At 43.7% G+C, this 10,454-nt stretch overlaps 1 pseudogene; it reads left to right on the plus strand.

The window, feature by feature from the left end:
• The first annotated feature begins 239 nt into the window (after positions 1–239).
• LOC105945552 lies at positions 240–4,880 on the plus strand (annotated as a pseudogene).
• The last annotated feature ends 5,574 nt before the right edge of the window (positions 4,881–10,454 follow it).

A 10,454-nucleotide genomic window follows, 5' to 3' on the forward strand; every position in this document is an offset into this window, starting at 1 on the left:
CCCTCTGATTGTGCTTCTAACCAAGGAACTCTGTTGCCGATTCATGCAGCAAAATGCAATCAGAGGGCAATTGGCACTTTTGGCAGTGTTCTATTGACATGGCAAATGATGACAAACTGATACTGTAATCAAGGGGCTTTTATTGGTGTTTCAATGGCATGGACAGCTCAAAAGCCGGCCAAGTAGCACACCCATTTCAATGGGAGGGCAATTGGCATGCCATGGCATTGATGGCAATTATGCAACACCTTCGATTTGACGACAAGGACACACGGGCAGAACGGGTGAAAACAGACAAATTTTCTGCAATCTCCGACATCTGGACACGCTTCAACAAGAACTGTGCTGAGAGTTTCACTCCAGGAGAACACATGACCATAGATGAACAGCTGTTCCCTACCAAGGTTCGTTGTCCATTCACACAGTATATTGCAACCAAGCCAGACAAATTTGGGATCAAGTTCTGGATGGCCACGGATTTGGAGACCAAATATGTCTGCAATGCATCTCCTTACTTGGGAAAGGACCCCAGTCATCAGAAGGGAGAGAGGCTGGCAGAGAACGTGGTCATGAATCTGATGGAGTCATTTTTGGATGATGGGAGAAATGTCACGATGGACAATTTCTTTACTTCACTGTCACTTTCGCACAGACTGCTGCAGTGCAAAACAACGCTACTGGGCACGGTGAATAAAGTCTGGCGTGAACTTCCTCAACTTGCAAAAGACACTGCACAGCAAGAGGTATTCTCCACTTCAGTGCTTAGAAGTGGCAGTGTCTCCTTGACAATTTATGCACCTAAAAAAACAAGACTGTGTGTGTTCTAACTTCCATGCACCAAGACGTGACGATCGGTGACAACAGAAAGAGGAAATCCAACTCGATAACAGACTATAACCACATGAAGGTATGTGAATGTGTGTATAATTTTACACCAGTGCTACAATGTTTTCTGATGTGTACTATACAGGCCTATAGAAAAAAAGCACATGTACTCATTATTCTCTCTCTCTGCTTTTACAATGTGGTGTAGATGTGTTGGACCAAATGGCACGGATGTATTCCGTAAGAGCAGCAACACACAGGTGGCCAGTAGCGTTTTTTTACAATATGCTGGACCTGGTGGTGGTGAATGCCTACATTTTGTACAAGGCATGTATAGGGTGGACAGGCAAAAGAAAATTGTTTCTGAGTCTTCTAGCTAAGGAACTCCATTGGCGATTCATGCAGCACAAGGAAATATTGGCACAGAGGCAGGCTGCTGAAGCTGCTGCAGCTGCTGTGCCAGGGACTGTACAGACAACGCAGTGCCAGGTGCAAGAGAACTACAACAGGAATCGCAGCAGGTTTACCTGTGCAACATGTCAGAAATTCACCTGTGCCAAATGCAGGGACGATGGACACTGGGTCTGCAAACGCTGTAAAGTTTGAAACACTGTAAAATAAAACAGACTTGTGTATCCATATATTGTGAATGTGTGTCTTTTGTATAAATACGGCAGGAATTTCTGAAGGTTTCCATGTCACACATGCAATATTAGTTTATCAATCCCTGACAATACATTGCATGCCTGTCTATAAAGATATATCCAAAGATTATAGATCAGATCCTTGACAGAATTTTTTGCCTTCTCCCTCCCAGAATAATTATTTTCTCAAAATCTGATAATAATCTTAACTTGCTATGGGGAAGAGATGTTAAGTATGAGCGTATTTGTAAATATTTGCAAAATTCAGCTTTCTCTAGGCTGTATTCTTCCTTTACAGAAGTAAAAGTTTTAAGATGATCCATATTACAGTGGCTTGCAAAAGTATTCGCCCCCCTTGAACTTTTCCACATTTTGTCACATTACAGCCACAAACATGAATCAATTTTATTGGAATTCCACGTGAAAGACCAATACAAAGTGGGGTACACGTGAGAAGTGGAATGAAAATCATACATGATTCCAAACATTTTTTTGGAACAGCACTGCCCTAAAAGACTGGCAGCTGTAATTGCAGCAAAAGGGGGTTCTACAAAGTATTGACTCAGGGGGCTGAATAATTAAGCACACCCCACTTTGCACTTATTTATTTGTGAAAAATGTTTGGAATCATGTATGATTTTCATTCCACTTCTCACGTGTACCCCACTTTGTATTGGTCTTTCACGTGAAATTCCAATAAAATTGATTCATGTTTGTGGCTGTAATGTGACAAAATGTGGAAAAGTTCAAGGGGGCCGAATACTTTTGCAAGCCACTGTATATAAGTCTTTTATGCTGGAAGAACTTTCTTTACCCCAACCGTTGAGATCCGTTTTCAGAATGGGTTCCAGAATAGAAATTGGTGCCAACAAAGAAGGAAAAGGAGAGTATAATGTATCAATTATGTTTTCTCTCCAAATTTCGACTGCAGGAAGCAAATTTATATAATTAATCTTAACATCTTTGCCATTGACCATAGTAGTTTATCCCATGAAAATGGTTTAATTATGAGATTCTTTTTGCCCAATTGTATGACCAACTTTCTTTGCTCGTCCATAAAATAAGGAGGAAATTCATTGGGACATCTTGGACATGGTATTCAAAATGTACTCAATCCATACTCAATGATGAAGGAAAAAAAGGCTCTATGTATTTTACCAGAAGGTCCCTAAAATGGTCTCCCAGCAGCAAAGCAGATGTTCGCTATGTACATTGTAAGATGTATCCAGTTATCCTACAAGTGGAGGCAAAGAGGACTGTACATGTCCACTGAATTAGTGTTATGGCAGATTCTTGGACACTACAAGATTATGAAATACAGGTTTCAGAATCAGTAAATAACAACTTGGTAAAAAAGAGGGTTGCTTTCCCCAACTCAGTAAAAATTTTGAGCAGTTATGGTGCTTTTTGTGATATTTTCCCCCTTCAATTATATTTTAGGTAGGTCCCTTCAGTGTGGAATAGCATGGGAATGTGCTTAGAAAAAGAGAAAATCTATATCCAACTTTCCAAGATTTTTTTTTTACTGAACATGGCAATATTTTCTCCCATCCCCTTTTTCTGTTCTATTGTAGGGCAAAACCTTAGACTGGAGGAGGTCTTAAATAAATCAGAGAACTTTGGTAGGCTGCTTCTTGATCGACGGGTTCCCTTCAGGATGGACTGCCATGAAATGATCAAGAAAAAGAAAATTGTAGTAAGTTGGATATAGATTTTCTGTAACTGTATGCACTGCTCCAGAACCTATTTCTGGTCTTTTCTATAACATAGATGTTTCTCCACCATTCAGTGTGACTGGAAAAGCTTATTTAATTGTACCTTTCTGCAGTGTCTTTTCTCAACTGTTCCTGCAGACTATTTTCTGTCTCAGCCAGTATGTTCTTGGAATCAGTCAGCTCTGTACATTGCCTTTCCCAATTGGGTCCAACCTTTTTAAATGTATATAGTGATATACTGGGGGGAGGATGAAAATTACTCTATTGACAAAAGGAACTTTGACCTACACAGCAAAACATGAACAAACCACAGTTTAGCAGTGCAATTGTCCATCTATGTGCTTCTTTCCAATAAAAATTATTTTGTTTTGGTATAAAACTGCAGCTGGATCCTGGACTTCCTGACAAACAGACCTCAGGTGGTTCGGATCGGCAACATCACCTCATCCACACTGAAACTTAGCACCGGTGCCCCCCAGGGATGTGTGCTCAGCCCCCTGCTGTACACCCTGTTCACCCACGACTGTACAGCAACACACAGCTCCAATACTATCATCAAATTTGCAGACGACACCACCATCATTGGCTGCATTTCTGATGGAGATGAGTCGGCTTACAGGGCAGAGGTGAGAGCCCTGACATCATGGTGCCGGGACAACAACCTGCTGCTCAACGTCAGCAAAACTAAGGAGCTCATTGTGGATTACAGGAGACTGCAGGGAGGAGGCCATACCCCCATTCACATTGAGGGAGCAGAGGTGGAGAGAGTCAGCTGCTTCAGATTCCTTGGCATCAATATCAGTGAGGATCTGAGTTGGTCTCACCATGTTGGGATCACAAAAGCGGCAAGACAGCGGCTCTTCTTTCTGCGGCGCCTGCGAAGGTTCGGCATGGACTCCAGAATACTCACAAACTTCTATCCATGCACCATTGAGAGTATTCTGTCCGGCTGTATCACCACCTGGTATGGCAGTTGTAATGCTTTGGACCGCAAAGCTCTGCAGAGGGTGGTGAGATCAGCAGAGCGCATCACCAGGACTGAACTGCCGGCCATGCAGGACCTGTACAGACAGCGCTGTAGGAGGAAGATGCAGCGGATCCTCTCTGACCCCAGCCACCCCAGCCACAGACTTTTCACGCTCCTACCATCAGGTAGGCGGTACAGGAGCATCCAGACCCGCACCAGCAGATACAGAGACAGTTTCTACCCACAAGCCATCAGGCTTCTGAACTGCTGACATTCTACCCAAACCAACACACACTCCCCATAACTACTGGACTCTTCACAGTGTCACTTTAAGCAAAGCCACTTTAAATCCTCACTGCACAATTTCAAATATTGCATTGCATTTTATTATTGTAAATACTTGTACCTTTATTGCACACTTTTATTATATTTAATATTTGTATTTTTTTGTTTTTTGTTTTTTGTTTTGTTTGTCTATGTAAAGTTGGGAGGAACACGGGTCAAAAAAATTTCATTACAGTAATGATGCTTCATTGTTATTTGTATATGACAATAAACTTGAAACTTGAAACTTGAAAAGTAGTGGGGTCTTGTAGCACTAAGTATTCGTTTTAAACAAATATTATTTCATTTGCTTCATTAGCGAAGATTTAAGAACTTTTGCCTACAGTGATAATACAAATATTTTAGGTGAAGCCAAGAAAGAATGGACTGAAGCGGTACTTCTAAATCTGACTCTACAGGCCAAGGCATTAGATAGATAGGTTCTCACAACTCAACAATATTTCCAATATGTCAGACTCTTTCTGGATATTCTAAATATTCACCCAATTAGAAATGGCACTTTTTTATACTTATGGTACAGTATATAAATCATCACCATTTATTTATATAGTACCAGCAACTTAAGCAGTGCGTTACATTCATTTATACAAACAAGTCTTACCAAGTAAAAATAGGATCAGAGGGCTCTACTCACAAGAGCTTTCAATCAAAAGGGTTAGGGTGCAGGAATATAAAAATAATTAGTACATTTATGAGAAATTGATGTCAGTCATGATACACTAAATATGCTTCCCTAAACAGGCGGATTTTTAGAAGGAACAGGAGAGTCTAATGGCTCTAGGCAGAGAGTTACAGAGATGGAGAAGTTTTGCAGTCAAAAATGGCATTGCCCTAAATTTCCATAGTTTGGTTCATATGATTGCTAATAAAAAACAAAGCAAAAACACTTTATGATATTTAATATGACAATTTATAAAGATTGTTACTAATAATAGCTAATGGTTGTTGGAATAGATGGTGGCAGAGATATTGCTTCCTATGCAAAGATGCAGTCAGCATGGGTTTAATATTAGGTTAATATTTGTTTGATTGTGTTTGATATTAGTGGACCCTAATTCCTAGGGCAAATGGAGAACACCCTTCATTTAGTCTAAGCATTGATGGTCAGCCCTTGAAAAACCTGGATCTATGATCTGAGGCACATATACATGGGCAATATCACCTATTACAATTTGTCACGGTCGGCACCCAATACCAGAGCTAGTGCCAAGCACCCTGGTCTCGGCTCGTGCTTCACCAGTAGCGTGACCGCCTTTGGCTTCGGGAGGAGCCCTCAGCTACTCGGATGCCACCTGGACTTATATGAGAGGTGCAAAGCAGGAGTTCTGGCTAGCAATGGGGCACGACTGTAGAAAGTCAGTTAGGCCAAAGATCACGGTACAAATAGGGTTAAACAAGGTCGTCGTCAGGCAGGCTAGGTCGGGGCGGGCAGCAATCAAGGATAGTCAGACAGGCAAGGGTCAAACCGGGTAATCAATACAGCAGGATGAGACGAAATCGTAGTCAAAGTACAAGCCGAGGTCAGATATGGATAATCAGAATAGTCAGGAGCAAGCCGGGTCAAAAACACAGGAAGGCAACAAGCAGGATACAGAAACAAGGCTCAGAAAAGCACCAGGATCAAATCATATCACGGGCAACAAAATGTAAACAACCGTCCCTTTAAATATCTTTGAATTTTGCGCCATTGCGCGCTGACGTCATCACGCCAGCGCGCATGCGCCTCTAAATGCAGAAGCGCGCGCGCGCCCACTATGAGGAAGCTGGCGCATGAAGAGGACGGCACGGCAGGCGTCCCCGCTGACGGCCGCGCGGCAGGCGTCCCCGCCGTGCCGGTAAGGCACATTTTGTTACATTACCCCCCTCTCTAGGGGGGCCACTGGACCCCCAGGCTTCCCAGGAAACCTTGAATGGAATTGCCTCCTGAGGCGATCAGCCTTGATGTCATCAACTGAAACCCAGGAGTTCTCCTCAGGACCAAAGCCCTTCCACCTGGTGAGATATTGTAACTTACCTCTCACCAGATGGGAGTCGAGGAACTCCTGGATCTCGTACTCAGGCTGACCTTCAACCAACACCGGGGGAGGAACAGACAGACAACGAGTATTAGAAGCAGGTTTTAGGAGAGAAACGTGAAAGGTATTAGTAATCTTGAAATTAGGAGGTAACTGAAGACGGACAGAAGATGAGTTAATTATTGCAATGATGGGATATGGACCAATGAACCTGGGACCCAGTTTGGGAGAGGGGACCTTCAACTTAATATTTTTGGTAGATAACCACACTAAATCCCCCACCTTGTACTGGGGAGCCTCCCTACGGGATTTGTCAGCAGCTTTTTTCTGGGCTAGGGAAGCTGCCGACAATGAATCATGAACTGACGACCATATTTCAGAAAATTTTAAGACAGAGGAATTGGCAGAGGGTACCGGGGAATTAGAGCCAGAAAAAGAAAATGCTTTGGGGTGCAACCCATAAACGACAAAAAAAGGAGACCTCCCTGAGGAGGAATGGGTAGCATTATTGTAAGCAAATTCTGCCCAAGGAAGCAGTTCAGACCATGTGGACTGGTTATCGGATATGTAGCACCTGAGATACTGCTCAAGGGACTGATTCACCCTTTCGGTTTGACCATTCGTTTGAGGGTGATAGGCAGAGGAAAAAGACAATTCTGTACCAACCAAAGAACAGAAAGCACGCCAAAATTTAGAAACAAACTGAACCCCCCTGTCAGAAATAATATTTTCAAGAAACCCATGAAACTTAAAAATGTGTGTGATGAATAAGTCAGCCAGGACCTTAGCAGAAGGGAGTTGTGGTAAAGAAATAAAGTGAGCCATCTTACTGAACCTATCGACCACCACCCAAATCACTGTCTTACCCTGGGAAGGAGGCAATTCCACAATAAAATCCATAGAAATGTGAGACCATGGTTTCACTGGGATGGGTAAGGGATTTAAGAGACCCTGGGACAGATGATGAGATGGCTTAGAGCGTTGGCAGACTGCACAGGAATTGACAAAAGTTTTAGCGTCCTGTTTAAAGGAAGGCCACCAAACATGACGGGACAATAAAGAAACAGTTTTTGCAACACCTGGATGGCCTGCTACTTTAGAATCATGAACCTCTCTTAAAACTTGTTCCCTAAGCTCTTCAGGAACAAACCATTTACCTGATGGGGTTTCAACAGGGGCAGAAGATTGTAAAGGAGACAATAAGGAAGAGAGATCGGACTCCAAGGTTGCAACAACAATCTCCCTGGGAATGATGGGAGTACATTCACTAGGGTCAGAGGAAACAGAATTGAAACTCCTAGAGAGTGCATCTGCCTTGGTATTTTTTGAACCAGGCCTAAAAGTTAAAACAAAATTGAACCTTGAAAAGAATAAAGCCCATCTGGCTTGTCTTGGGTTCAAGCGCTTAGCGGACTCAATGTAAAGTAAATTTTTATGGTCCGTATAGACCGTCACCGGATGCTTAGCCCCCTCTAAAAGATGACGCCATTCCTCAAAGGCCAATTTGACCGCCAACAACTCCCTGTTCCCTATATCGTAATTTACCTCCGCGGGTAAAAACTTCTTGGAAAAAAAAGCACAGGGATGCAATTTGTTGGTCATCGGGTGTCTTTGAGAAAGGACTGCCCCAGCTCCCACCTCAGATGCATCTACTTCTACAATGAAAGGGAGTGCAGAATCAGGATATTTAAGGAAAGAGGCAGAACTGAACTCTTTCTTAAGAGTTTCAAAAGCTTGAACAGCCTCAGGGGACCACATACTGGGATCAGCGCCCTTCTTAGTTAGATTCGTGATGGGGGCTACAATAAGGGAAAAATTCTTAATAAATTGGCGATAATAATTGGCAAACCCAAGAAACCTTTGTACTGCACGTAAAGAAAGAGGTTGTGCCCAGTCCAGGACCGCTTTCACCTTACCAGGATCCTAGACCCTTGCTGGTAATAATAAACCCCAAAAACTGGACCGAAGAGACCTCAAAGATACATTTTTCAAGTTTCGCATACAGGTTATTCTCCCTTAGCCTTTTTAAGACTTCACAGACATGGATACGATGTTCATTGAGATTAGACGAGAAAATAAGAATATCGTCTAAGTAGACCACTACAAATACCCCTAGTAAATCACGGAAAATGTCATTGACAAATTCCTGAAAAACTGCGGGGGCGTTACAGAGCCCGAAGGGCATTACTAAATATTCGTAGTGGCCGTCTCTGGTGTTAAAAGCAGTTTTCCACTCATCCCCTTCCCTAATACGAATGAGATTGTATGCCCCTCTCAGATCGAGCTTGGTATAGACTTTAGCCCCCTTGACCTGGTCGAACAACTCTGAAATTAGAGGAAGGGGGTAGCGGTTTTTAACTGTGACCTTATTTAAACCTCTGTAGTCAATACAAGGGCGAAGACTACCATCCTTCTTACCCACAAAGAAAAAGCCCGCACCTGCAGGAGAACTAGAGGGCCGAATAAAACCCCTTTCGAGGTTTTCCTGGATATACTCCCTCATAGACTGAGATTCAGGTAGGGAAAGAGGATATGTGTGACCCCGAGGAAGTGAAGCGCCTGGAACCAGGTCAATGGGACAGTCATACTGTCTGTGCGGAGGTAAGGTCTCGGCAGCCCTTTTGGAAAAAACATCAGCGAAAGCCGAATAGGCTGCAGGTAAACCCTCTAGTAAGGTGTTCGCAATAGCAGGAGGAATACAAACACCCCTACAACCATCACCCCATTGAGTGACCTCCCCTGTAACCCAGTTAATCAGGGGGTTATGAGCCTGGAGCCAGGGTAACCCCAAAATGAGAGGAGAAGAGGCACCTTCGATGAGGAAAAAAGCTATCTCCTCACTATGAACATCATTTGTACTTAATGATAAGAAGATGGTTTTCTTATTTACCACCCCTGAGCCTAGGGGTCTTCTGTCCACCGCTAAAATTCTCATGGGAACATCTAGAGGAACCACAGGAATGCCGTGTCTGGCTGCAAACGTGGCATCTAAAAAGTTACCCTCGGCCCCAGAGTCCACAAAAGTGGACAAGTTAATAGAGCCCGAAGGCCAGGTCAATTTGGCTGGTAGCTGAACCTTGGAGGCAAATTGGGGAGAGGAAACGCCTGCACCCAAATGAAGCTCCCCTTCTTCATTTAGGCTGGGGCGTTTCCCGGCCTCTTAGTGCATTGCTTCAGAAAATGACCCTTGTCCCCGCAATATATACATAACCCAAGGGTCTGCCTGCGTGTCTTTTCCTCAGGAGAGAGATGGAATAGGCCTAGTTGCATAGGCTCCTCCTGAGGTGGAGACACAGGGGAAACCAAAGACTTGACATTGGGCACCAAGTCAGGTCCCATATAAGAAACCCCAGAAAAATTAGCATGACCCCTCTCACTCCTTCTCTCCCTCTGTCTGCTATCGATCTGGATGACTAGGGACATGAGATCATCTAGACTGGACGACAAGGGGTAATTCACCAGACTATCTTTAATAGAGTCAGATAACCCGACACGGAACTGACTGCGCAGGGCCGCATCGTTCCACTCAGTCTCTCCTGCCCACCGGCGGAACTCTGTGCAGTATACCTCTACCTCCCGCCTCCCTTGGCACAGTTTACGAATCGCCGAATCGGCTGATGATGCACGATCTGGGTCATCGTAAAGAACTGCCATAGTATCAAAGAATACATCAAGGGAAAAACGGGCAGGATCAGAGGGAGGCAGTCTAAGGGCCCAAACTTGGGGATCCCCCACTAGAAGGGTCATAACAAATCTTACTTTTTCCACACCCGAAGGGAAAGAATGAGGGAAAAAGCTAAGATACAGTTTACATGCCTCTTTGAAGACGAAAAATTTGGACCTGTCTCCAGAGAATTTCTCTGGAAATGCAATTTTGGGTTCTTGGGGCCTGAAAGTGTTACCCCCCAAAGCATATGTACCCACAGGAGGGGAAGAACTAGGA

Source organism: Xenopus tropicalis, chromosome 1, assembly GCF_000004195.4.
Source record: "Xenopus tropicalis strain Nigerian chromosome 1, UCB_Xtro_10.0, whole genome shotgun sequence".
Lineage (NCBI taxonomy): Eukaryota > Metazoa > Chordata > Amphibia > Anura > Pipidae > Xenopus > Xenopus tropicalis.